Raw genomic sequence first — 27,892 nt, 5'->3', positions numbered from 1 at the left:
TTCTTCTTCTTCTTCTTCTTCTTCTTCTTTTCTTCTTCCTCTCTCTCTCTCTCTCTCTCTCTCTCTCTCTCTCTCTCTCTCTCTGTCTCTCTCTTTAGAACTAGGGATTGAACTCAATTACATTTCTTTTATATAGGTCTGCTTTGTCTTGGTCTTATCCATCCAGCAGAGCAGTATAAAAAGTAAAGCCATATTAATATGCTGAGTTGTGAAAGGCTCAAGTCAACAACTTCTGACATTACCAGTCCTGTGGATAACCCACTACTATCATGGACTACTGGAGTATAGTGGATTATTTTGCTGAATTCACATACCTACAATATTTAAATGGCAATGGAATGCCCATCTCTGACAAAACTAAACAAAAAAAGGGGATACAAATGAAGAACCATTTTTTATCTGTATATACAAAAAAGTTAGGATAGGTATACAGTTACTTTCTCTTAATACAATGAGAAGAAAGATTTGTACTAATAGTGTTTGGACAGGACAGCATGTCTGCATCTTGTACTATGAATAGCTACTATGAAGGCAACAATATGCAATGAATTAATTACTGAAACTGTCCTACTTAAAAGAAAAAAAAAGCTAAGGGCCAGCCAAATAGCTTAGGGCTGGCCAAATAGCTCACCAGATTAAAGCACCTGCTTAGGCAGACACATCAACTAGTGTTCAATCCCCGGGCCTCTGAGAGAGTGATTGAGACTGGGCCTGGTGGTGCATACCTATCATCCTAGTGCTTGGGAGGCTGAACACAGGAGAATCACTACAAGTACCTTGTAGACCCTTACTAAAATACAAAAAATATATAAAATAAATAAAAAGCAGAGGGAGTGCCAAAAATAAAACACTGGATTTTGTTGTGTGACACATTTCTCATACCTGAGATTGGAATACAGTTAAATGAATAAAGTCTCATTCATTTGGCAGAGCAAAATTATGTAAGCACACATAAACATCAATCAAACTTTACATGGAAAAGCAAATTCGTAAGCTTATTGCAAATAAAACAGTGCTGAGTTAGGTTGTAGACTTTAGGACAGATTTTTAATGGCCGTGTTTCTGTATAACGTTGCATTTATCAAAGAATATTAGTTCTGTATATCTCTGGGGGATATATTTATAAACAGCATGTATTAAGCAAAAGATTATTATCTTTAAACTTATTATACTCACAATATTTTATTTTTACTACCTAATATTTAAATTTAGTTTTTTATAGTATCAGTCAATTACTAGAAAGCCTGTGACATATTTTAAACAAAACAGTCATTAAAAAGGTTGTTTCATTTGAAGTTATCATCTTTAATAAAATGATCAAGATGATCATAAAAGTTATGTCAGCATATATTAATTTAATGAAACACCAAAAATAGAGAGGTGCTTAAGTATTTCAGAAACATCAGTATTCACCTTTTTCTCTCTGTACTCTTACCCTCTTTGTAATGTTCATCTGCTTCAAATTTGATGCAATCCAAATTTTTATGTCTATACTCTGCTTTACACTGTAGTCATAAATCTAACTGGCTACTGAACATGCTTTTTATTAATTTTATTGGATATATATATGCATATATATCATATTCATCATAGGCAACGTGTACCTGTATATGATACATCTTGATTCCTCTTTTTTTCCTCTCTCCCCCCTCCCTTCATCGGCTCTTCCCCTCCTTGTTTCCAAAGCTTTGTTTCCATCTGGATGTCTAGTATACTTTTCAGATGCACCTATCAAAGACAGATTGCTCATGCCCCATCCCTACAGCGGTCTTGCATTTCTTGTTGAAGTTAATCCATGCTTTCTGTTTTCAAGTCAGTATATTAGGTTCATCTTTTATTCTCCCACTTGTATATTATTGTAATAGTTTTCTGTGCCTATTTTTGATCTGTATATTCAAGCTAGTAGCAATCAGGACTATTTATTTAAAAGTGTACCTTGAATTAATGTAATTGTCTTATGCAATGTATGTGTTGTTTGCCTCAGTCTGCCTTTTATCTGTATATATAATAATTAACTTTATAAGGTCCTAAAAGTGAATCTGCTGCTGGCAAAATGAAAGGGGTGGAGCAAAGGGGAAGAAAGAAATGTGTTACGTATCTGCAGCAGCTCCCTACAATGAATGGAATTATTACATACTGCAAGAATATACTAGCCACAGTCAGAAAATTAAAACACAGAGTTGAATTGCTCAAGTATTTCTTGAGCACGTTGGCCTTTTTCGGGCCATGATCTTCGCTGCCAGGCAGTCTGTGAGTGCAAGTAAAACGTTCTCCCAAGACTGCATTTTCATTTCTTCCTCCAACCTGGTGATCCCAGAAGAATCACAGTTTATCCAGAGCCTGTAAAATCATGTTTCTCTGTCCCATCAGCAGAGGACCATGCAATTCATATTCACACATCTAGGACAGATTGATGGAGCAGGCATATGAGTTTGAAGAGTAAGTACACAGATGCTAGATAAGGGTCCAGCATTCCTACTTTCTTTACAATCTAGGCCAGAATCAGGTGGACAGAGGCTGCATGCTGGGGCCATTTTTTTCTACATCATACCATAGTCCTAAGGAGCCCCAAACTGCAACCATAAAGCTCAGTGAAAGTAGAAAGAGAAAACATTTTAGGTAACAATTCCCATTCAGTTTACAATAATTCTATTGTAAAGAAAATGTTGGGGCCAGAGAGATGGCTCAGTGGGATAAGAGCTTTCCCTGGCAAATGCAAGGGCCTGAGTTCCATCTCCGGTTCCGAAAAAAAAAGAAAAGAAAATGTTTATGAGCAAAAAAAGTTACTAACAGTTGTGCACTGTTTATACACAGAAATCTTTGTAGCTTTTCATTGATAGTGGCTTGCCCTTTGGCATGGCTTCTGGATCACATATTAGCAGGACTTCACTATGTGAGATAGACTTGATCCATGAACAATACTGAATATTGAAAATGATCAATTTTAATACAGACATAGACTATTACAGATTCCATCTACAGTCTTTCCGGGGCCTCACAATTATTACAGTTGTGCATGCTGCAATGATCACCCAGATTAGTAGAAAGCTAGTAGAACAAGAACAGCAAAGGAAGAGATGTCTAAATGACTCAGAGTCGACGTCGGTTAGGAACCGTGAGCCACCGCGGGCGGGCACTGCGGACAGAGTGCCATGGAGTACAGAGATGGATGCTTAGCACGCACAGGCTCCAGAGGCGTGCCCTTGCGGACGCCACAGCTCACGTGATGTCTCTCTTTGCCATAGGAGTTGACTCGGGAGCACCATTATTTCTTCAGTGTTTCCCTACAGGCTCAATTACTCACTTTTGGAGTTTTTTTTTTTATTATCATTCATTTATTTATTTGATACAGGGTCTCACTATGCAATTTGGAGTGGTAGTGACCCTCCTGTCCCAGCTTCCCCAGACCTGGCATTACAGGTGTGTGCTGCCAGACCCCGTTGTGGTGGCCAGCATGGCTCCCTCATTGTTCTGGGCTGGCATAACCCAGCATGGCATGTGGTACCTGGGATCAAACTTGGGTCCTTGAGCTTGCCAGGCAGGTGCTTAGACTGCCAAGCTATCTCCCCACTCAAACTTTTTCAGTTCTTAGAATGTAGACAGAAAAGTATCCTGGGACCATACAATCTCAAAAGTAAAATGTTGTCATTATAAAAGATAAAAGTAATTTTATAAAACTAATTTATCATTTAACTTCAATGTTTGAATTATTAACTGCTTCAGGTTGCAATGATAGCTATAAATTAAATTTTGAAGATAGAGGATGGGGACAAGGGCCCTGATTTCAATCTCTGGTTCCAAAAAAAAAAAAAAGTCTTTCCCTGGAATATGCCAATGCCAAAACAGTCATCAGTTTTCTTGTCATTCCTTTAACCTCATTTAGCAAGTGACTCTTCCTACAAAAAACTGTAAAACACCATTGGTTTATACCAGGGAGGTCGAGCTATGTGGATGCTTCTGGGAGACAGAATACAGATACAGCACTCACGCAAAAGAAATGCTTTATAAGAAAGAAGCAACGTTAAAGAGCAAGTGTGCAGACTTTCTTAGGTGGGGAATTCTCTCTGGTTATTAATTGATACAGATATGCTACTTGGCACGTACTTTAGACCAAACTTTAGCAGAAGCTGCAAATAAACATACAAAAGCTAAGGGCTCTAGTACATGTGATAGGTTAGATCCAAGAATAATACTGAACACAGAAGCTCGAGCAATAACTAAGAGGACGCTCCAAATAGGCCCAGTCATAAAAATTTATATGTGTAGAATAACTAAGAAGAACTTTGCATTCACATGTTAATGAATATATGCTTGTATTATTTTCAAAGGAAGTATAGGTTTCATTCTAGAGACTGTATTAAACTATTCTTAGAAATACTTTTGCTACCTTTATAAAGAGTCACAGTAAGAACAACAGTTATTCTTTGTAAAGATTTTGGGTTATTACAGTTGAGTTTGAGACTTTACATTGAGTCTCTTTCATGATCATACTATGTATTATTCTTTGGTCACAATAAATACTACGTATAACTAAATATTTGATACATGAATTCTGGACGTTATTATATTTCAATACTGGGAACACTTGTGTGCCTGACTTTTTTATTTTAGAGAGAAAGAAAGGGAAACAATGAAAACAACAATAGAGAATTTCAAAAGAAGGTAACAGGAGATTAACAATGGTTAACATAGTGCATATTGTTATATTCAACTTAGGTGTTTAGATTACAAAATAAGCATACATTGATCAAACAATATAAGCAAAAACCATTTTTTCAATGAAGTAAAGAATTTGGTATTATAACTGTCTTACCTATCTTATGTATATCCCCCCCATGCTTCTTTTCTTCTTTTACTAATCCCAGTTGTTCTTTCTGCATGAGCAATTTCTTTTCCTTTCACAATATCTATTGTAGATTTTGGGTCTTATTTACTTTCTCAGTTTCATGGCATTTTGAACTAAGTTCCTTATATGAAGTTGCAGAGTGAATTATTTGATAATGATATTGAAGATCCTATTCACCTTATCCCTTACATCTCTTTGTTCTACCCAAATAAATAATGCAGAACACAGGAAATGAAAGATGATCACAAATCCCTCAATGCAAGATTTGTTGCTCCAATCTTTTATGTCTAGAGGTTGTTTGTTCTCTTTTTGCTTTCTGCCATCTATCATATTTTTCATCTGTTCTTAAAACCTTTCTGTGCACAATCATTTTGGAATATTGCTAAAGAAGATTCTATAGTACAATATGAGCCGTAATAGCTACTGACTGAAAATAAAATTGCAGGAAACAATAATAAAAGGATGGCTTAATGTGAAAAAGGTAACACTGGCTGAACCAATTATTGGCATATCTTGTTAAAGAGTGAAGATATATCCAAGAGTGTAAATTAAGTGTTACCAATATCTCCTAAGGCCAGATAAAGATGCCAACTATTCACATTCCTCTCCTTTCGCTAAAGAATATTAGTAACAGAACATTTTAACAGTCTCTGAACTTTATTTAAAAATGGGAACTGCTGTTAAACTCTTGGAACTACAATATCAGGGTAGAAGGGTAGGAAATATGGGTTTGTCTGCCAGGCCTCAAAACCTAGCCTTTCTTTATGTAGCAACCCTATGAACTTGATCAATTTGTCAAATCTCAATGACCCTTAGCTTCTTCTCTGTAAAAAGAGATGGCAACATCTCAACTGCACAGCCATTGTAAGGACCAAATGATATAATAAGTTGCTAGGAAATAATAAGTATTTAGCAGAAGTTAGCTGCTATATCTTATAATAGTCAGGCAGATGAACTTTCTCAGACCAGCTGGGTGAAAAAAAAATAACAATAAAACCATGACATAAGATCTATTGCTTTTCATTTTCTGTTTCCATACCTCATGTTTTTGTCTCATGAACTCAATTGACAATTTATTCCAGAAGGTTAGAAAGCTCTTTACACTGTGCGTATGTGAGTTTGTATGTGTGTGTGTATGTCTTCGTCTGTCTGTCTGCCTATCTGTCTGTCTGTGTGTCTGTCTGTGATAGCTCTCCACACAGACTCTGAGCAGACTGAACAGATGTTCATTCCTGGTTGTTGAATGCAGTGGACTTAAAATGTGAGAAGCAATGTTTAAGGTCTCTGTAGATACAGTTTTCCATGTAAAATTATTTAGATAGGAAATGGAAGTCATCAGAAGGCCCTACAAAGAGAAGTTGACTTTCAGTTTGACTGAGATAGTTTATTCCCAGAAACTCTTCCATATTTTGTTCACTGAAGTGCCAATTCCTATTTAAAGACTTATCTTCCTGCACAGAAAGTAAACGTGTGTTCAGTAAAACTGGTTGATTTCCATTGTCAATGTATGTTTCTACATATGCTTTGTTCAAAGAGTAAATACAATTTAAAATTATTAAAACATTCAATGTTTCAAAACTCTTCTAACACAGGAAACAATGTATTTGCCTTACAGCATAAATGCTGGCAAATGAGAGATACAGAAAATGAAAGAAGTGATCAACTTCTTATAGTGTACTACCTACAAGTCTAGTGAGAAAACAAGACTAATTCAAAAAATTATGGACTAAAGTGCCTGCTTAGGCACAGTGCAGCAGCTGGTGTTCAATCCCCGGCTTATAGTGGTGGCCCTGCCCACAGGGCGCACTGAGATGGTGAGTGAGACTGGGTGTGGTGGGGTGCACCTGTAATTCCAACACTTGGGAGGCTGAAAACAGGAAAATCACTAAGAGTCCTATCTGTGTAGTGAGACCCTATAGATCCTATAGACCCTGTCCTAAATACAGAAAAAAAAATTAATACTTTTATGTTTACAGAACTTACATAAACGTACACTTATATACTTCCAGGTAATTTTAGCAAATGCTATTTCAATATTAAGCATGATTTTATTAGTTTATCAGGTTATACTGTTAACTGTAGATCATTCCAGAAAGGTTACTTTTCTATTTTTAAATTTGTATCTAATTTCACACCATTTTTTGTGTGTGTAGGTGCCCAAAATCAAACTCGGAACTACATGCTTGCCAGGTAGGCACCATGCTACTGATTTACATCCTTAGCTAATTACACAAATCTTTAAACTACTATTGATTCTTTTAATCTATTTTTCTTATTTCATTGGTTTTCTCAAATGTGGTCCTTTGGAGAAACATATAATAGCTCCTTAAAGTTTCTTCTTCTATTATGAGGTATAGAGTGGCTGTCGTACCTCACAATTTCATACATATTAAAAGTAATTATATATTAGGCTAAGAATGTAAGAATGTAAAGCTATTTCATAAATAAGTTCCTACTCAAATTCTTCATCAAATCCATATTTGTTCCTTACTTTTTAAATGTAAGCATCTATTGGGAAAAACATCTATTTTGCTAAAATCTTTTGTACTGAGTTAACGTAGTTTTGAATTCTTAAATTCTACTCCAATGTCTTTGGTAGTCATACCCAACTAGACATAGTTCACAAATAATACTAATACACTCCATAATAAGGGATGTCCAGCCACTAAATAAAGGATTATCTCAGTCATTTGACTTGAAATTAAACAAATATGTAGAATCAGAGAGACAGGTTAGGAGGGGAGAGCTCTAGTAGAGGGTGGGGCATGGATGGGATAGTGGCCTCACTCTTGGTCAGGACTACAGGACTGATATACTCTCTGACGGTGACAAATGTGGTAGTAAACTATAGTCTCTGTATCAATACGGCTTTCCCCTAAATTTCCTTATGCAATTAATTTCTGTTCTTGTCTCTCATGACACATCTTGGAGTATCTGTAGCAGGGACCATTCTTAAATATGACATAATATCAAGAAAAATTAATAAGCACGTCACACATGGTCCTACTGCTTGTAGAGATAGAGTGTTCTGCTTTGAAAATTCACTTTCTGTTTTCCCACTGTTTAAAGCTCTGATGCTTATGCCACCCTGGCAAGCAGCAACTCAAAGTCAGATCTAATTAGATTTGGAAAAAGAGAAATGTGAAATGTCCTGAACGTAATGGCAAGAGAGTAGAACTCATACTCATTATATTCAGCAGGCAAGAACTGAAGGGACAGAAAACTTGTTCCAAGTCTTCGTAGCAAAATTTCTAACTCTAAACAAATATCAGTCTCTCGGGTGCTAGTGCTATGAGGATTCTCAGAGTCTGTCAGCCATCCTCACATCTCTGTTTAGCTACCTATTGACCCATAACTTCTTAGCAATGAATGCCTCTAGTCTCTCTGAAAAGCAAAGTCCTTAAATACTTTCCAGAAGAAACCATCTTTTTCTTTGCTCTTCGTATTTTTGTAAGATGGCTGGAGAATTCTTAATAGTTCTTCTCATGTCTATATTTCCAACTAGTCATCCATTTCCTGACCTTACCAAGACTCTATGTGACAACTAAGTTTAATATGTCAACTTGTTTGGTTGGAGAACTGCCCAGGAAATTAAAGCACATTTCCAGATGTGTCTGGGTTTTGTCATGGGAAAACAGCCTCAGGGTCTATATCTGGACCCTCTCTAGCATTTCCCTGCTCTTCACTCTCCTCTGCTTCTAGGGCACCATGAACTAAGTTTGTTTGGGCCTACGTGCCCATGTGCCAGGTCGGTTTACCTTGGAGCCAGCCAACCATGGAACAAATACTTGAAAAGTAAGGAAAATTAAAACTATGGATATCAGGTGTTATGTTCTAGTGATGCGAAATCTCACCAATACAGAAGACTGATAGGACAGTAAAGTCAATGTTGTATAATCTGACCATGTAAATTAAAGCCTTTGGAAGGCTGGCAAGATAGCTCAGCAGTCTAAAGCGCCTGCTTAGGCAAGCTTAGACAAGTGTGCAGAGACCGTGGTTCAATCTCTTGCACTGCATGCTGTGCCAGGCCCACCCTTAGGGAGGACTAAGCAAGCCAAAAATAAAAATAAAAATAAAAAAAATAAAGGCTCTGGAACTGATTTATGGGAATTTGGAAAGGTTTGGAGATACTGGGTAGAGAAGCAATAGAACGCTGTAACATAGTAAGTTCATGAATTCAGGTAGGAGTTCAAAACATCAAAATGCTGATATGAATGCAAATAGTAAAGGCCACATTCATGCAGTTTTAGTTGGGAATAAGGACTCCATTGGAAATTAGATTAGAAGCCATGTGTGTTACACTCTGGCTAGAAATTAGGATTTATTTTGCTCATGGCCTGAGATTATGTAGAAACTCAGATTAGAGAAGGTGGAGTAATTCATCTACCAGAGGTAATTCACAGGCAGTCAAACATTTAGGCTGTGGTATGGGTACTGCTGGTTGCGTTCAGTCAGATTGATAGAATTGGAGACCAGATTTTAAGTTTAACTTTTTCCTAAAACAAACCATATGAAATACTGGGGACAAAGGAGACACTGCTACTAAAGATATTAGTGTCCTTAAAAATGAAGTAATGTACAAGAATAAGAAGAAAAATATTTAGAAGGTAAGACAGGACTCCTTATAATCCACAAGGTGTAAGAATGTACATTTCTATTTGAGAGGTGAGAACCTGGGACCCCTGCTTAAGAAGTGCCTCCTACGGAATTGGCTTCTTAGAACTCACTGGGCTATGCTCAGCCATTCAGCTATTCAAAGGACACTGTAACCATGGGCCAAGGGGGTCTGGCTACTTCCCTCTCTAATAGCAGACCTTGTTATCATCCATGTAATGCTGGTTTCACTGACATGCAGGGTACACAATGGTGGGGTCAGGCAGCTTCCACTCAGGTTTCAAAAGGAAGTTGGGAGAAAGAGATCCTGAGTGGGAAGTGTAAAGCTATAGGAATAAAGTAAAAGTTGGAATGAAGACCACAAGGAGCAACAGATGTTAGCAACTTGAAATGTCTTCGAAGAAATGCTGTAGGCTGTGGTGGAGGCCAGACTAAGAAAAGATATTCTGGGTCGAAAAAGTAATGCCATAGGATGGGGTGGATCAAACTCTCTGGAACTGAAATTTTATCCCTTTGTGCTCTTCACATTAGATATGGAGTTTCAGGACTTAATGATTGCCATCCTGGACTTCAGTCTTGCTTTGGTCCAATTATTTTCTAGCCCTCCATTTTCTCTAGAATAGGAAGTTTTACCTCAAGTAATTGTACCTTGGGATTTTGTAACTTGCTTATGATTTTTAGACAACTTCCTAAAAAAGAGTTACCACTGAGTTTCAGAAAAGACTTGCACAGGGACTTTTGAAAAATTCTGAAACTTGTGATTTTGAGGAAGGGATTGTCATGTATTCATTTGCAAGCAAGATACACCATGTTAGGAGGAATTATGGCTTTGTGTTCATTTGGAAATTAAGTATTTTTAACGAACTGTGTTTATGGCTGTCAAATTGGCAAAGGGTAGGAAGTATCAATTATGCTTACTTTTATCAAGTTGGTTGGTCTTGGAGTCATCCAAAAAATTAAAGCATACTACAAGTATGTCTGGGGTAGCTTCATGAAGGCATGACTTTGGTTTCTGTATCTGAATTCTCACCACTTCTTCTTTGCTGCTGTTCCCCTGCTCTGTCTCCTAGCAGGCATATACTAAGCTTCTTTGTCCTGTTATGCCCTTCTGTCATGATGTTTCTGTTGGAGCTAGCTGACCACAGACTGACTCACCTGAGACAATGAGGAAAGTTAAGCTTCTTCTCCTTTAAATTGTGGGTGTCTTATATTGTATCCTAACACTGTAAACTGTGACTAATCTATTCTACACCATGGACTTGTTTTTCTAGAATTAAGTTTTTTAAGTTAAATGTAGTTTGGTGCAAAGCTACCTAGTTTGATTTCCTGCATATCAAACTGCAATCTAATTCAGTATTAAAGCATATTACAATTCAGAATTTATTCTTGTAAAATGCAGCTGAGATTCAGCCAATCATAGCACTGGAACTGCAATGAATTAACATGATGCAACATGATCAAGCAAAATCCATGAAAGCCAGATATCTCATCACACCATATCCAAACACAGCCAATCTCAAACTCTATCGAACTCAGCCATTTCTCTATGATTCTTCTTTCTCTCTCCATATGAACTGCTTGCTCAAATCACTAGAAGGAGCTCTTTAAACCTGCCCTGGTTCTGTGTATTGCTTAATTCATGAATCCTTTGCTTTAAAATATCTTCTAAATGTAACTGATACAACATATGTTACAAAATTATAAAAATTATATCTGAGCTGTGGGTATATTTAGAAAATTATATATATTTCAATTTCAAGTATTGATATTTTTATATTATACTATTATTCCTGATTATACATACACACACATATATATGTGTATATATATATATATACACACATATATATATCTTTTCTTTGATTTTATACAGATATGACTACATCTTAATCCTGAACTACATATTTACATTTTAAGTAGTCCTTGTCCTTATCCAATTATTTAAACATGGAATATTAAAAATAAACATTAAATTGGGCTGGCCAGGTAGCTCAGCAGATTAAAGTGCCTGCTTAGGCAGATGCAGGGACTGGGATTCAGTCCCTGACATGCCACAGCAGCCCCACACCCAGCGTACACTGAGGCAGATTAAGACTGGACGTGGTGGTGTGTGCCTGTAACCTCAGTACTTGGGAGGCTAAAAATAGGAGGATAACTATGAGTCTGATCTGTGGGGTGAGGCCCTGTACTAATATATAAAATGAATAAAATAATTAATAAATAAATATTTTAAAAAATAAATTAAAAATAAACATTGAGATATACACATTGCATTCCAACGATCTGGGTAAACAAATTTTAACTGAAATTAAATATACTGCATGAATGAAATAGTATTAAACCTACTTTCAAATCTTTGCGTTAAACCTCACTGAGGTATCAATTCAATGTGAACCAAACAGAAATTTATGGATGTCAACACTTCTATGTGATTGAGGAAAAACATAAAGATTTATAATTATTACTTACATAGTGCAGGTGGTGATTGACATTCTCTTTCATAGAGAAGCAAACTGGCTAGCACAATGTAGGCCATTGCTCAAATTTATCTGCTGCACGTTGACATATCTCAGTTTATCTTCTGTCTAAATTAGCTACTGATGTTGCACAACTTATTCAAACTTGCTTTCCTCTTTACAAAATGCTTATCAATTAATTAGGCAAATATTTACAAATATTTTCTATAGTTTTCAAGTAGTAAATTATGTGACAACATATATATTTGCTATTAAAACTGATTAATTAAAAATTAGTCCTGCAGAGTACATAAAGATGTAGCCTTAGAACGTCTATTTTAAACTGAATTATGATCCACTCCTGAAATTACATGTCGAAGCGCTAACTCCCATATCTTAGAATGGGAATACATTTGGAGATATCTTCATTAAAAAGATAATTAAGTTAAGCTGAGTTCTTTAGTGGGAGCCCTGATTTAATATGACTGGTGTTCTTAAAAGAAGTGGGAATTAGGTAATTAGACATGTGCAGAGGGTTAAACCATTGAAAGACAGAAGGTGAAAATGGTCATGTACGAGGCAATCAAGATGATCACAGAGGAAATCAACACTAACACCTTAATCTCAAATTTCTAGGCTCCATAACTATTTGAAAATAAATGTATTTGTTAAGCTACCCCTCTGGGAGATCTGTTTAAAGCAGCTGAAAGACATGGACACATTGTGCAAGTCCCTATCCCAGCATTCAGCTGTGTTACATTGGGTAAATTATTTTATACTTTTGTGAATCAGTTTTATCATGTATGACATGAATGTTCAACTCATGCTGGGGTCACAGTGGCAGAAGAGGAATTATCTTGGACCACAAAAATATACATAAAGTAATTAGGCCCTGAATCAAATAAATAAATATTTTTATTAATTTTATTGAGAAACAAATAGCAATGAAACAGTTTCAAAACCAATTAGTAGGACAGTTTCAATAATTAATACATTGCATATTATTGTCTTCGTAGTGGTTATTCATAGTACAAGATGCAGACATGATATCCTGTCCAAACACTCTTAATACAAATTTTTCTTCTCATTGAATTAAGAGAAAGTAGCTGTATATCTATCCTAACTATTTTGTATATACAGATACAAAATGGTCCTTCATTTGTAACCCCTTTTTGGTTTAGCTTTGTCAGAGATGTTCATGCACCTGCAATATTTAAATGGTAAATAAATAAACTTAAAAATTATTTTAGCTTATTACATTACTTTATAAAACAATACAGCTATCCCATGTTTTTTTAATTAGATACTAAAGTTTCCAACTCCTGCAGTGTGAACATGTGTGAACTGGGCAGTGTAGCAGGGAGTGGTAGGTAAGATAAGAAATCATCACTTGTGTTTATAGCTCTTCCCAATTCCTAACATTAATACCTGAGCTCTACCTCCTGTTAGAGCCGCAGCCACATTACAATCTTGTAGCTGTGAACCCCACTGTGCAGTGCACATGTAAGGAGGAATTCAGGTTGCACCTTCCCATGAGGATCCTCAGGTGCAGCTGAGGTGGTGATGCTAGCACTGGGAAGCAGGTGAAATATAGATTCATATTAGCAGATAAGTTTGACTTCAGAGACCAGAATAAATAAATTACTCTCAGACTCGTATATAAACCCTATCAGTGAGCTGCAAGTGACAATGAAGCTGCATCTCCTGGCAGGTTTTAAGTCAGAATATGACACATATTATATCCTGCATGTGTTCCACTCATTATTTTTTATTTAATTCTGCATATTGGGTGTTGCATGATTATTTCATTATCTACTACAATGTAGTAATAAGAGGTATCAAGTGCACAATAATTGTAATATGCTTAGATCATTCCATCCATTCTTTGCTTCTCCCCATGTCCATGGAAAATTTTTTCTATGAAACTGATTTACCAAAATACTAGAGTATTAATTAAATAAGAAAATATTCATGGTGATTTATTAGCAATAAGCACCTGCCTTTACAGCTGTGCACGTGTAAGTAGATTGAAATACTTCGACAAGTTGCAGAGTCCCTTATACACAAAAGTTGCTTTGACTGACTGTATAGAAAGCACAGGCGGTAGAATCAGCACTACAGTGCATCATTTTCTATACTGGGTCCTGTTTTTACCACACACTGTACAACAGAGCCATGAAAAATCTCACTATAACATGTTGGTCATTTATGGTTCTATAGGGCTTCATTCTTAGCTGTTCAAGTCTACCTGTATGGATTGGACATTTCTTATCTCATAGTTAGAACCACAAATTCGAGGAATATTTTGAAAAATGGATTATTTTATTGTTGCTTAACCAAAGCTCTGGATCAGAGCAGCCACTGGAAACTACTTTTTATTATTTTAGGGGGTATTTAGAATCTTAACCTTTTGTACACGTGCTGCCCTCTCTACACAGCCATAAAAATGTGTTTCTCCATTTCTAAAACAATAGCTATGAATCAGCACAACATTTGTGAGTTAAACTGCTTGTTTCCATTTCAATCCACAATGGACAGTGACAGCTTTACATCCGAGGTCCTTCATAAATGTGTTTTTTTTTTTTTTTCTCTCTTTCAAACTTTAAAAGGGGCTGACATGGCCCTTCATGCAGTGACGTCTGACAGCAGCTGTTGAGAAGCATATGGGAAACAGCCACTGAGAATTCAAAGTGAGAAGGTGACTGCTTTCATGACGATGCTGCTGTTATTTTTAAATGAAAAGGGTGAGCAATTTCCGAACCAGGAGAGGCAAAGTATGAGACACAGATCTGACAGGATGTCAGAATACACTTTAATATCTGCCAAAACATTTGACCACAAAAGCACAGAACAAAAGACTTAATTAATTTATAGACAACAAACACTTTTTTCAGGCATCTCCTTCAACAAGGTCTGACGTTACTGATGATGCTCGGAATGGCCAGTGCGACCTAGAGGCAGTAATTCTAAAGACATCTATGGAGCAATCGGGGTGACAAATATTGAAGCCAGTGACGTGTACACTAGCAATTAAAAAGTATTTCATATTAAAGTATCCTTATAGAAATAATCAGCTTCTAAGTGGCTGTTCATCTTACATAATTATTGTTAACTTGTATTTAGATTTGTGCATGTGAGGAATTTTTATGTGCATTATGTTACCTACTAGTCACGTTGCCCTAGGCACTGTCTCTGTACCAAGATGAAAAAACTGAAGTAGAAAAACTTGTGCAGAGTCACACTGAAAAAAGTGAAGGAAATATTAAAATAAGACGATATCAACCCCTCCCACAAAAACACAATAAGATCTTATTCCTGAGGTAAAATAGCCCAATTTCTTTCAAACAATGGTGACAGTCACTCCCTGTTTAAAGGAATGTGCACTGTAATGCAGTGTAGAATTGGGATTTAAGAAAAATATGTCATGATTTCTTTATGACAAACATCAGTTCTGTAGGAATAGTCCTTAAAAGGCACTACAATATGCTTCAGAAACTTCTAAAGGCAAAATCTGCTGAAAAAAATATGTATCTAAATCTCTCAAAGGGCCTTGAAATCAGCATTGCCTTAGATGGTAAGAGAGCAAGGACCTTCCAAAACCCACACATTGAATCAAATGGGAGTCTGTGTATAAATTCACAATGAAGTTATTCTCAGATGATCCTACAATGATTGACTCTGAGTCTACTAATGCCTCTCCCCAGAAAAGCGGTAGAAAATGCAAGCACTTTGAATGGAGAAAGTTGCATCTTAGAGGAATATCTCATATTACTTAGCTGAACCTGGGATTTTTAATTAGAAATATGTAAGAAAATATTTTCATTTAATTTAGAAAATATGCAAAACTGTACAGCAAAATTGGCACACAGTATGTACTTAGTAAATACATATTTGACTTCCCTTCACATGCAAGACCTTAAGACTCTGTTTTCAGCCACCTCTATGTATCCCTCCCCTCATCCAGTGAATATTCCAGATGTTTACTGTTCACCTACAGTGTAAAAAGTGTTTCCAAGCCATTGAAGATTTCTGGTAAAAAAGCAAAACAAACAACAACAACAACAACAAAAAAACCCACAAAACCAAAAATGCAGACACAATTCCCTCTCATGGTGGCAGCTTCTTTTGTAATTTCCAGCCTGTCTAAGATCACAGCACTGAACACCAAAGAAAGGAGTGTCTTCCAATAAAGATTTATCCTGAGATCATAGCTAATTCCTCTATCTTTGATTGTTTAAACACAATATTTTTTAATTTTATGTGTCCTTTATTTATCTTGTTTTAAAATTAGCACATATTCTTTTACACATTATCCCCTTCCATTTCTGAGTATTTGCAGGTTTCTTTTGACATATCTTACTGAGAGATGCATTTGTATATACATTTGTATGTGTTCACAGTCTCCAGTAAGCAATTTCATCATCAAATCTTTTCCTCAGCCTTTCCCTGTTGTTGGAAATTCATGAAGAAATCGTTATGATATCTTTAACTTTAGCATTGTGATGTGCGCCTGTAATCCCATACTTGGGAGGCTGAACCAGGCAGATTCCTGGCTTCCCAGACCAGCTTGGACTATGCAGCAAGATCAGTCTCAACAAACCATAGTATCCTCTAAGTTGGCTTATACTTTCGTCACAAGGTGAAAACTATACATTGACTTCATAAATACCTCCTTAAATTATCTGTTTTCACTTCCTCATATGCAGTAATTAGAGTATATCAGAAAGTATGTTGTGATCTGGGGACAGAAAGTGTGGAAAACATGATAAAGAGCCTCAGTAGGTCATAACTTCTGTGAAAGACAGATATGGTGAGCAATAAAGGTCATAAAACTTTATGATACAACAATGGAACTATCATAAGGATTCTCTTTAAGAAGGAGATAGAAGAATACCATGTGAATAAATAAGACTGAAGCCCGTAACTCTGCCATGGGGACATTAATAAAGTTTTTCAGAGGAACAGACAATTACCTAATGCCTAAGAAGTTATTTACTGTCTCCCAGAGATGTAGCTCCTACAGAATGGGTCTGAGCTAAAAACATATTTTAGAATCTGAGTTTGGAACAAAAAGTGGACAAGATGAGCCTGGAGACTCTGGCCATAGCAGATAATAAGGAAGCTACCATAAATTACTAAGGCCATGTCAAAACAGATGGAGCAATTTGAGTCTCAGAAATAGTAATACTAATATCTAATTGAGCCCCATCAATATTTAAATGTTTATAATAATATTAAATATTAGTTGCTCATCTTTAGGTTATAAGAATACAGATTAACTTTCTTAAATATGTGTATGTGAAAAAATCATCAAGGATTCATCCTTTTTTATATATGAGCTATAACAGTGAGTTAGTTACCCAACAATAGAAGAGGCATGTTATCCTGTTCGGGCTACCACAACAAAGTACTATAGACTATATAGCATTTAAAGCACAGAAGATTTCTGATATTTCTGGAACATAAGGAGTTAGCTTTTTTCTTTTTCAGAAAGATACTATTTTGCTGTGTTTACAAATGGCAGGGGCACAGGGGATCTCTCTGGAGCTCTATTAAGAAGACGGGAGTCTCATTCATGAAGATGTCACCATCATGACCTGTCACCTCTAAGAGTTCTTACCCCAACACCATTCTTGGGCAGCAGGTTTCCACATGTGACTTACGTAGGGACCCAAATATGCATTTTCTATACAGCAGTATGCCTTTGTAAAGTATTCAAACCAGTAAGTGAGAAAGAAATGCTAAAATCAGAGCACTTATATGAGAAATATACCGTGATGATGTAAGAAATGAACAGTGGAAAAACTGAGTATGAGCTATAGGGAATACTGTACTTCATAATTTTCTGATAAGCTTAAAAGTATTCTAAAAGTAATTCTATAAATTAGCGCACTGCATTCATAAATTCCTTATGAGCAAACAGTCCTAAGTGTTCAGCATAAATGTCTCATAAGAGCAAACTTTCAGTAACAAAAAAAGAAATGTTGGTAGACAATGCCTCATGGAATCTCTGCACGGCTTCTATAATTTTTCTTGTTAACTTTTTTTATGAGTGATTATAAATTAAGCAACACTGTAATGCAAAGGTAATTCCCCTTGCATGACAGAAGACAAATCTGCTAGCAGTTCCATTTAGAAGACTGACATTTTGTAAGCTCAGAGTTTCTGACCTGTAACACAAATCCATCTTCCGTAGCATTGCCCACCTTTTGCTATTTCTAAGTCACACTCATGGGATTTGCTACGAGAGGCGATGGGAACCAACGTAGAATGAAGTCTATGTTCGTTGCTATGCTATGGGGTCTCACATCTTCCCAGTGCAAGCGACAGACCCTTGTTCTCTTGCAAGCAGGCTAATGTCAAATATTTGTTGGTTTTAGATGACAAGACATTACAAGCCTCCTGCTGAAAGAACACTCCACCACCTACTGTTTCATCAAGGAGATTAAATATTCGTGTGGTACAGTCTCTGGCTAGAGCTGCCAACTTGATGGAAGTACAAAAGAAAACAGAGGAAAATATTAAACTCTGCCATGACTGTACAATTAGTAGAACCCAGGTTCAGAGAAATTGTACAAAATAAAATCTTAGCTCTTCAACTAGGTTAATTTCAATGGGAAGAAAATAGGAAAAAAAGTCTTCAAAGAAATTTTTCAAAACTCTTCAAAAATATACAAAACAAAATGATAGTGTCTATGGACACTTGGTGATTAAACTACAGAGAAACACAAGCAATTCATATAAAATAAAGAGTGGCAGTTGCTTTCAAGAGAAAAAGCTTTTGAGATCAAGATGCAGTCTCCGTGGGTAGCTCGCAATGTTCTATTTCCTGATGTAGGCTAATAGTTACAATGGTGTATGCCTTCTCTAACCCCTTAAGCTATGCATTTGTCTTGTGAAGTGTGCAGCATGTGTGTCATATGTGCAGCACTTTACATGCAGCATAAAAGTATAAAGAAGGAAGGACACAAAGGTGTCCCTTGCTTTCCACATCTTACAATTTGATATATGAAAATTAGAAGCAAGCAGTTTCTGACTGTGCAGTACTTGCTATCAGATTCTCTCTACTCAACCTCCGAAACTGAATTTATTAGTCAGGAACACCTGTGCATTTCAGACAGTGAGAATATTCTGCCTAAGTCAAGGCTGTTGCTGTTCACAGGTCTGACTCGTGACTAGAACGTAAGGCAGTGAGGATCAGCAGGTCTTCTGGAATGTCTGAGCTGGTCTCTCTCCTAGCCATGCCAACTATTTAATATTATTGCTTAGAAAGATGACACGGGGATATTCTAGGTTTAAAACATCTGCTATTTACTACTTACATGATCCCTAAAATATACATTCTGAAGACAATTTACAGTATAAATTATATAAGTATCTATTTCTTAAACTGGATTTTTCACACCACTATATGAAATATACCACAATCAGAAAAAGAGCTAGGTCCCCAAGGAGAGTCACATGGAGAGAAAACATTCTCTCAGGCTTTCACAGAGAGCAAATTGGTCAAGCAATGGCCGTGACTCATCCACATGTCTGACACTGACAAAGGATCTACAAACTGCGGTACAAAGTTTCAGATTAAATCCTCAGGGGATTTGACTGACTTTATCAGATACAAAAGTTACATTTCTTACTTTATCTTGGTCCTAGCCATCCAGCAGAAAAGTATGAAAACAAAGCATAAAAAGTAAAGCCACATTAATATGCTTAGCTGTAAAAAGCTCAAGTCAACAACTTTGCGGACATTGCCAGTCTTACGGAAAACCCACTATTATTATGTACTACTGGACTCTATTGAGAGATTCTGCTGAATTCAAGCACCTACAATATTTAAATGACAACAGAATGCCCTTCTCTGGCAAAACTAACCAAAACGGTGGGATAGAAATGAACGACACTTTTGTATCTGTATACTCAAAATAGCTAGGATAGATATACAGCTCCATTCTCTTAATTTAATGAATACAGAGGTTTGTCATAATAGTATTTGAGACAGGATATCATGTCTGCATCTTGTACAATGAATAACCACTAAGACAACAATATGCAATGTATTAATTATTGAAATTATGCCAGTAATTGGTTATGAAACTGTCTCACTGATATTTGCTTCTCAATAAAATTATTTTTTAAAAAACAATGGTCCTAAGAATCTCAACCAGGTTTTTGAAAATAGCATTTAATGGGTAGAATTCTCACCATGGGTCTATATGCTGATATCTGTAAACTAAGCATCTATGATGTGGGCAGTAATGTATAATACTAAAATATTAAAATGCTTAAAATATCTATCAAAAGCAAAAGAAAAAGAGCTAGGTGTACAGGCAGACAGGAATGGCTGTAGTGGTGGTGGGTGATAGATAAGCATCCACTCATGCAAATAAAACATACACAACCAGCCTGGTTTCCCTCTCTCCATCCTGCAATCCGCTCTCCCCTCTTCTCTCTTCCTCTGTCTTTCTCACTGCCACTTTTAACCTACTTGTGCAGTAGTAAAGCTTCTACATTGCTTTATTTTCATTCTTGGTTAGAGTCTTGCCCTGATATAATTGGGGGATCTTAAGGTTAAAATGTCTTTATAGACACTTCTTTTTCCCCATATGGACACAATTTTCCTTTTTCTCTGAGATAGTAACTTTTACTATAAATATAATATTTTATGGTTCACAAACTGTTCTCAGGAACCAAATTACATTCAATACAAAATATTAGTTATCCTACATGGAAAAATGAAAATATGTACAGATTTTTCGTATTACAAATACTTTTGATCAACTTTTTAGTTATTCTTATTGACAATATTTCCTTTAATTTGATTATGTCAAACGTATCACAATTCCTCCTCCTACACTATTACCTGTAATGCACAGATCCAAGGCCACTGCTGATGCTTGATCATATTTCTATAACCAACTGCTCTTGTACAACTATGAAATAATTTGTTTATCGTGTTATCTAATTCAAGAGGAATAGAATATTAAACTCTTTGTTAGCCAAAGTTATACTGAAAACATTACATTTTCTAAAATTAAACCCAAATCACAATATTTTACCCAAAACTGCTACAGGCATTAGGAAAGATGTAAAACTAAACATCTTACTTGAGAAAGAAAAAAATATATAGACTAAATCATTGGCAATATTTTTAATGAATGACAAGTATAAAATATCAATATAATTTGTATTATAAAAACCAATGTATATATAATACATACATGACCCATACATATTAACATATGCCATATATACATGCCACCCTCAAAAATATTCTCTCAGTCACATTTGAACAAATGTTCTAGTGCTGAAAGATGCTTCTTTAAATTATAGCTCTAAAGGGCCAGCCAAATAGCTCAGCAGATTAAAGCACCTGTAAGCAGGCACAGGGGCTGGAGGTTCAATCCCCAGGCATGCCATGCTGGCTCTGCCCCCAGAGTGTGCTGAAATGGCAAATGATACTGGGCGTGGTGGCGCACACCTGCAGTCCCACCTCTTGGGAGGCTGTAAACAGGAGAATCACTACAAGTCTGATCTAGTAGTGAGACCCTGAACACCCTGTAGACCCTTTCCTAAATATAAAAATAAATAAATAAATAAATAAATTACAGCCAGCTCTACTTTCTCTAATTCAGCCACCAGAATACAAATATAACAGCTACCTTTAAAAAAATTCTGTTAATAAATATATACATCACAATTTCATCTCAACTTTGTCATCATCTGAAAAATAGCAAATGCATGCTCACCGAGATAAAGTGAACTTTAGTGTAAATAATATTCAAATTTTGCAAAATTTTATTAGACAACAGGTTATATTTTTAAACAATAACCTCACAATGTCTGACATTGTATTTTATACACAAATGACTTTTAAATTTGTACTATATTGAGTGAAATGGGCTTAAGATTCAATTTATAATGCCTTTCTTCCATCAATAAGATTCTAAAAAGAAAGATACAATAATCTTTCCGAATAAGTTTTAGACCTACAGAAAGACAATTATTTCAAAATCTAACCTTCATTGAATTTGTTCAAAGCTGACCACCTGTTCGTTTTATCCCACACTTAGTAGTATTTAATGATTTCTTGAAGCGTTCCAGTCCTTGGCTCTGTTTGGCAAACAGCTACCTGATAAAACCAAGAATCTATTTGAAGTCCAAGGATCTAATAGAGAACTATGGATAATACTTAAGTAGCTGCACTTAAGATAGAAAGTATTAAGTCAACATCACAGAAAAAAATAATTCTGTCTTTCAAACTTGTAATTATCATTCATAAACATGGTTGATAAGATAGAGTTGCCAAAGCTACAGCAACATTTTGGAGCGACCGCCTCAAGGATGACGGCCAAATTAGCTTTAATAACAAACCAACAGAGGAAAACCTCCCAAGAAAGGACTTAAAGTAGAATTTATTGATACATAATCAAGTGTACAGAACGTTTTGACCATGGTAATGGCCACACAGTGCAATGCCAGCTCCCATCAAATGAGTCTAGCTAGAGAAATCTAATTAGCATAATCTGGAATTCAGTTAGACTGAACTCTCAGGAAAGTAGAACACGTTTTTAGTCCTGCATTTATTAGTTAAAACTCTACATTTAATCATCATGCCTAGCTACATTATTTTATGCCCTTCATCAATAATGTGCTAAAGTTACTTAACCATTTAGAATCAGCACACTTATTTTTTTTTCTGCAGCAATCTTAATTATGCAAAACAAGCTGAAGTCTAAGAAGGTATCAATTTTTATTGAAATTGCATTCAGCTTACATAATTACATTTAAATTATATTTTAAATTATATATAATCTGTGAGGATTATCCATATTGACACACATACCACAGTTGTGTAATAAAAATCGTAATTTTTAAAAAGTCATTTTCTTGAGTTTTTGCCTCTAAACCGAACTGTCTTCCCCTTTTCTTCAATCCACAGCCTTGTAACACCAATCTCTGTTAGGCATCACTGATTTTTCTGATGTACAGTACCAGCTTCAATGAAAACACTCTCGTGTTTTAATGGCAATGGTTTGGGGGCACTGTTCATGACACTTTTTCTACTGCTTAGTAGTAAAGCAAATGGGGTATCATTTTAAGAGCTGCTTTGTCGGCTCTCAAAAATATTACATGAAAAATACTAAAAACATGTATTTTCATGTTGATTGTAGGAAAGTTAAAAGTCCACAATTAAAAGGAAAGGATTTTGCATTTTTTATGAATCACAGAAAAATATGAAATTTATGCAATAGGTATTGTCTCAGAATGCTTCACACCTCCAGTTTCTTACTATTTTGACTCACTGTTGTTTAATCAAAATTTCTCAGTTATTAGCAAAACTTAGCATGACTTTAAATCATTTCTAGATTTTCAAATCAGAGTAAATAAAAGTAGTCACTTCTGTTTTCTACACTACACAGAGTACTATCTGTTTGTTTTATATAGATGTTTATGCATAGGACGGAGGATTACCCTTAGCTACCTGCCACATAAGCAATTACGTGAGTCCAGTGGCTGAATGTTTTCTTCCTTTTTATTTCCTATACTCTCATCCTTTAGCCTTGCTCTTTCTTACTTGCCAAATAAAAACACAGGTATATTATTACCCAACGAATAATCCCTTCAAACAGAACTTGGATCCAAGTTAGTGATGTAGCTTTTTTCTACCAAACAAAAAAGTTTATGACCATATTTTAAAAGAAATTTCTGTTTTAGCAACAACAGAATAATTAACACAAAGGTGAATCCTCATTGAAGCCATGGAATACACCAAGTTTTTAGGATGAAACAGAGACTCTGTTAAGGTTTACATAAATCCAACATAATATGGGCAATATTGAGAGTAAAAAGTAAAATAAGCACCAAGCATTTCAAATGGGTATTAAATACACAAGTTTTAGAAAGCCATGAACCAAAATTGGGACAAATGATAAAGATAAGCACCAGCTGCAGTAACACAGAAATTTAGGAGGACATCACATCACCTGCTAAGGTGGATCACACAAGAGTCTGATTAAGGTGTTAGAAAAAATATAAGAATCTGTTTAGGTTAGAACTGATAAGAGCACTTTACCAAAACAAAACAAAACAAAACACTATTCAAATTCTTTAAGGAATAGGGCCTGAAATCATTGTATTCAGTTTATGAATTATCATATGTAAGGACAGTTAAGCTGTTGAAAGAATTATACAACATTTTTCTTCCAGAGTATATTAGGCTTCCTCAAAGTAACGGATACTTTGTTGCCTGTACAAAGTCAAGTGAGGTGGAGACTCCCTAGGTGAGGACAAGATGAGCCTGTGCAGATGCTCAGGCCATCCCTACTTGTCCCCACAAGTCTCCAGGTATGCAGCAGGCTGCAGAGCGCTGCTAACCAGACTTTTGTTGGTTGAGCTGCGAACCACACTCACATCTTTCTCATCTATAACCAGAGCGGGTCGGGTCGTTTTGACACCAAAGTTAAGAAAGTTCCCAAGACAACTCTAGGGCATTAGTAAACACTTCAGTAATATGAAAAAAGGAAAAGCAAAAAAAAAAAAAAGAGGAACAGATGGAAGGAGAGAAAGACACATGGGATAATAAAAGAGCATGGTGGAATGACCTTGGGCTAGTTCTTACCAACCAGACTATGGTTCAAATTGTCCCCTTTAACTATATAACTGTGGGCAAAGTGCTTCAACTTTTTAGTCATTTATCTCTAATGTTAAGATAATACAAGGTTTGTAAGTTTTATTCCAGCTGCAATTCTACTTTTCAGTACATGAGAAAATTTTCATATATATAATACAACAATCACAACACTATGTTGAAATGCACGCATTTATGGGATTACCTGATAAAAAAACTGGTATTGTTGACTTTGAACTCTTAAATATTCTTTTTAAGTCTCATAAAAAAGAAACAGGAATTGCAGTCTAAATATTTATACTAAGGAAAAACAGTTATCTCAGTTTTGTTTAATCTTGATGATCTTGAAGATTAAATTTAATCTTCAAAATCTTGCACACAATGATTTGAATTGATTGATTGGTATTAAGTGAATTTATAGAAGATTCTAAAAATATGTGGGAAGGGTTGAAGTAGAAAGTTAGCCCCATTTTGAACAATCATTATCTCCTGATCTGACTTGCGGACTCCAATCTCACTCTGCGCACAGAGCAACTTCACAGGGAGACGTGCACTGCGAACGGGAGGGAGACGCACACAGCGAGCGGAGGGCGAGGCCCTCACTAAGGGAGAGCTAGTGTAAGTTACAAATTTGTACTCTGCTCACTTTAGGTGTCTGTTTCGAGTTACATCCTTGAAGCATGAGTAGTGTCATATGGCTGCTTATCGACATTAGGATGACTCATTTCAACACACGCCTCATGGCCTCTCCTTCAGAATTTACAAGAAGAATCACCTTGTAAATCAGCACATTTGTTGTCATTAACCATGCTGGTCTCAATAAATAAAAAATAATAAATGCCAGTGCTTGGGATTACAATTTTTAATTATAAATAATAATATCCTATCATAAATAAATAAATGGTAATGAAGGAAATGTCAACAAAACAATGGTCTTCTATCTGGCCAATTATTCGTTTTACTAATAGTTAAAATTGGAACTGAAGGACCAGGTAGATACTCAGTGGACTAAGCGCCTGCCTGGCAAGCACAAGGGTTCCATCCCCACAACGACATGCCACACAGGTTCCAGAACCTTGGGCGTGGCATGCCAGCCACCCAAACCAGGTATTGTGGCACATGCCTGTAATCCCAGCACTGGGGTAGCTGACACGGGAGGGTCACCATGCAGAGAGAGACCCTATACCAACTAACTAACTAAATAAATCAATACTAAGAAAATAAAATTGGAACTGAAAACATTTCCATTTCTACCTATAGATGTCTAAAAATACTTCAAGACTAGCCTAGCCTAAGAAAATACTGTTCATCATGAAATCTACTGTAATCCACTTTATTTTACTATTTGTTTTCACCTTTGCAGAACACCCAGATAAATTAAGCGTTCTCTTTTTGAAATTAAAGATAACACATGGGAGGTTTACATATTAACATAATATGTCCTCTGCATCAACTGTTCCATTAGAGCTTTATAATCAACCTGAATCAATTAAAATAGATAAATCTGCAATAAACTACAGGGCTACACTAGCACTAATCACTCATTCTCTGGGGATAGAGAAAGATACCTGAGGCCAAATTTACTTAATTGTTCCATGATAAAGTCTTGTGTTTAATCACAGACTGCTTCGGAGCAATTCCCAAGAGTTTTAACTAATTAGCTTTATTGCTGGTTCTTCCACAGAAGCAAAAATATTTTACATTTCTTATCTTAGACAAGTAGTCATCATGTATTTGATTCTGCTACTTTTTGAAGCTACAGGATACCACAGAAACCAAGGTCACGTCGCTGGGAGGGAAAGCGAGCGGAAATCTGCAGTAGGTATGGTGCTCAGGAAAGGGCAGGCATGCCCAGCTCCACTACAGAAATGCAATTAAATGGAAAGGAACTTTGTTGTTGTTATTGCTGCTGCTGTTTTTGGTGGAACCGGGGATTGAACTCAGACCCTTGCGCTTGCCAGGGACGCCCTTTTTCTACTGAGCCATCTACCTGGCCCTTGGAAATGAACTTCAAACAACTAAACCTGCTTCAATGAATTATGTGATTCATGTCCTGCACTTGTCCTTAGAAATATATATGTATATATGTAATCTTCATCTGGTGGGTGATAACAAATATTAAAAGTAACTATACATGGGCAATGGTAAGATATAAAAGAGCTAAGTTAAAAAACTTAAACTTCTTTTTTTATGAGCAGAATATGTTTATTGGGGGAAAGAAACTCCTGCCCAAGAGAGGGGCAGGAGGGGGCCCCCATACGGGTGCTCCTCGTGAACTTCTGAAGCAGTGTCTGTAAGCCACTTATGTACACTCAACTCGCATATTCTAGAAATATACAATAAAGACAGATGGAGTTTGTGAAAGGTTTCTGCCTGTGAAATGTTTGCCAGGTATACATCTTATAGTAAAAGATTTTTAAGTGTTCCTGTATATCCTAGGCTAAGATATTGTTTATTAAAATTTTCATTAATATCTTTATGAAAATTCAAGATAAAGACAATTTAAGACACTGTCCTTATTCTAAAAATATAATCAAGGAAGAAAAGCAGATCCCACCACACTCAGCTGAGGGAGAAAGGCCCCACGGGTCCCTGCCCTCCCGTCCACAGAGTTACCAGCCTGGTAACTCTCAGCAGCCAACCTGCCTGAGCCAAGAAGCCAATCTTCATGGGCAGAGGAGAAAAGGAACCTTCACAACCCCGTTTGTGCAATCAGGAGAGACCCAAGACTCTCCCATAAATTTCCAGTTGTAAGAGCAAGAAGTCTTTTGGGTTTTTGTCTTGAAAAACAACAACAAACAACAGAGAGAGAGGGAGACAAGATGGAGACAGAGAGATGGAGAGCGAAGGAGAGACAGAGAGAGACAGGCAGATACACAGACAGAGACACTACACAAGAGAAATGCAATCACAAATTAGAATTGGTGATGGGTAGTCACACTAGTTCCTCAACAAGTCTATCGAGGTTGGTCCTCGACACATTTTCTGGTGTTTGTGGATCGTTTCAGAGCCTCTTTATCTCTTCTGCAACTGTCTCTTTTATACCACATTATGCTAGGATATTGCCTTAGGAAAAATAATTTGGAAAGAAAATTCAGTGGACCAAAGAAAAATATACTCATAGTCAAATAGTTTAGGCTGTACCAAACACATATATCCATGTTTTATTAAATACTTTAGGTTCTACCAAACACATACATCCATATTTTATTCCCAAAATATACACATTTCTAAAACTCAGTAAAAACATGCACCTCAGATTGTATAATTCTTTTCATTTATTTTTATCAATTGATTTAAATTATAAAATGAAAGAGGTGTTTGTACAAACACATTTAGTCTTTTTTT

The 27,892-nt window shown here is 36.1% G+C and overlaps 1 protein-coding gene across 4 annotated transcripts in view; it reads right to left on the bottom strand.

Annotated features, from left to right (window-relative positions):
* Nucleotides 1-27,892, bottom strand: part of Erbb4 (erb-b2 receptor tyrosine kinase 4) — a 1,229,537-nt gene that overhangs the window by 599,134 nt on the left and 602,511 nt on the right. The gene's annotated exons all lie outside the window — the stretch shown is intronic.

The sequence above is a fragment of the Octodon degus genome, unplaced genomic scaffold (assembly GCF_000260255.1).
Source record: "Octodon degus isolate 3935 unplaced genomic scaffold, OctDeg1.0 scaffold00016, whole genome shotgun sequence".
NCBI lineage: Eukaryota > Metazoa > Chordata > Mammalia > Rodentia > Octodontidae > Octodon > Octodon degus.
The sequence above is the reverse complement of the archived record's forward strand: the minus strand, read 5'-3'. Positions and strand labels throughout refer to the sequence as shown.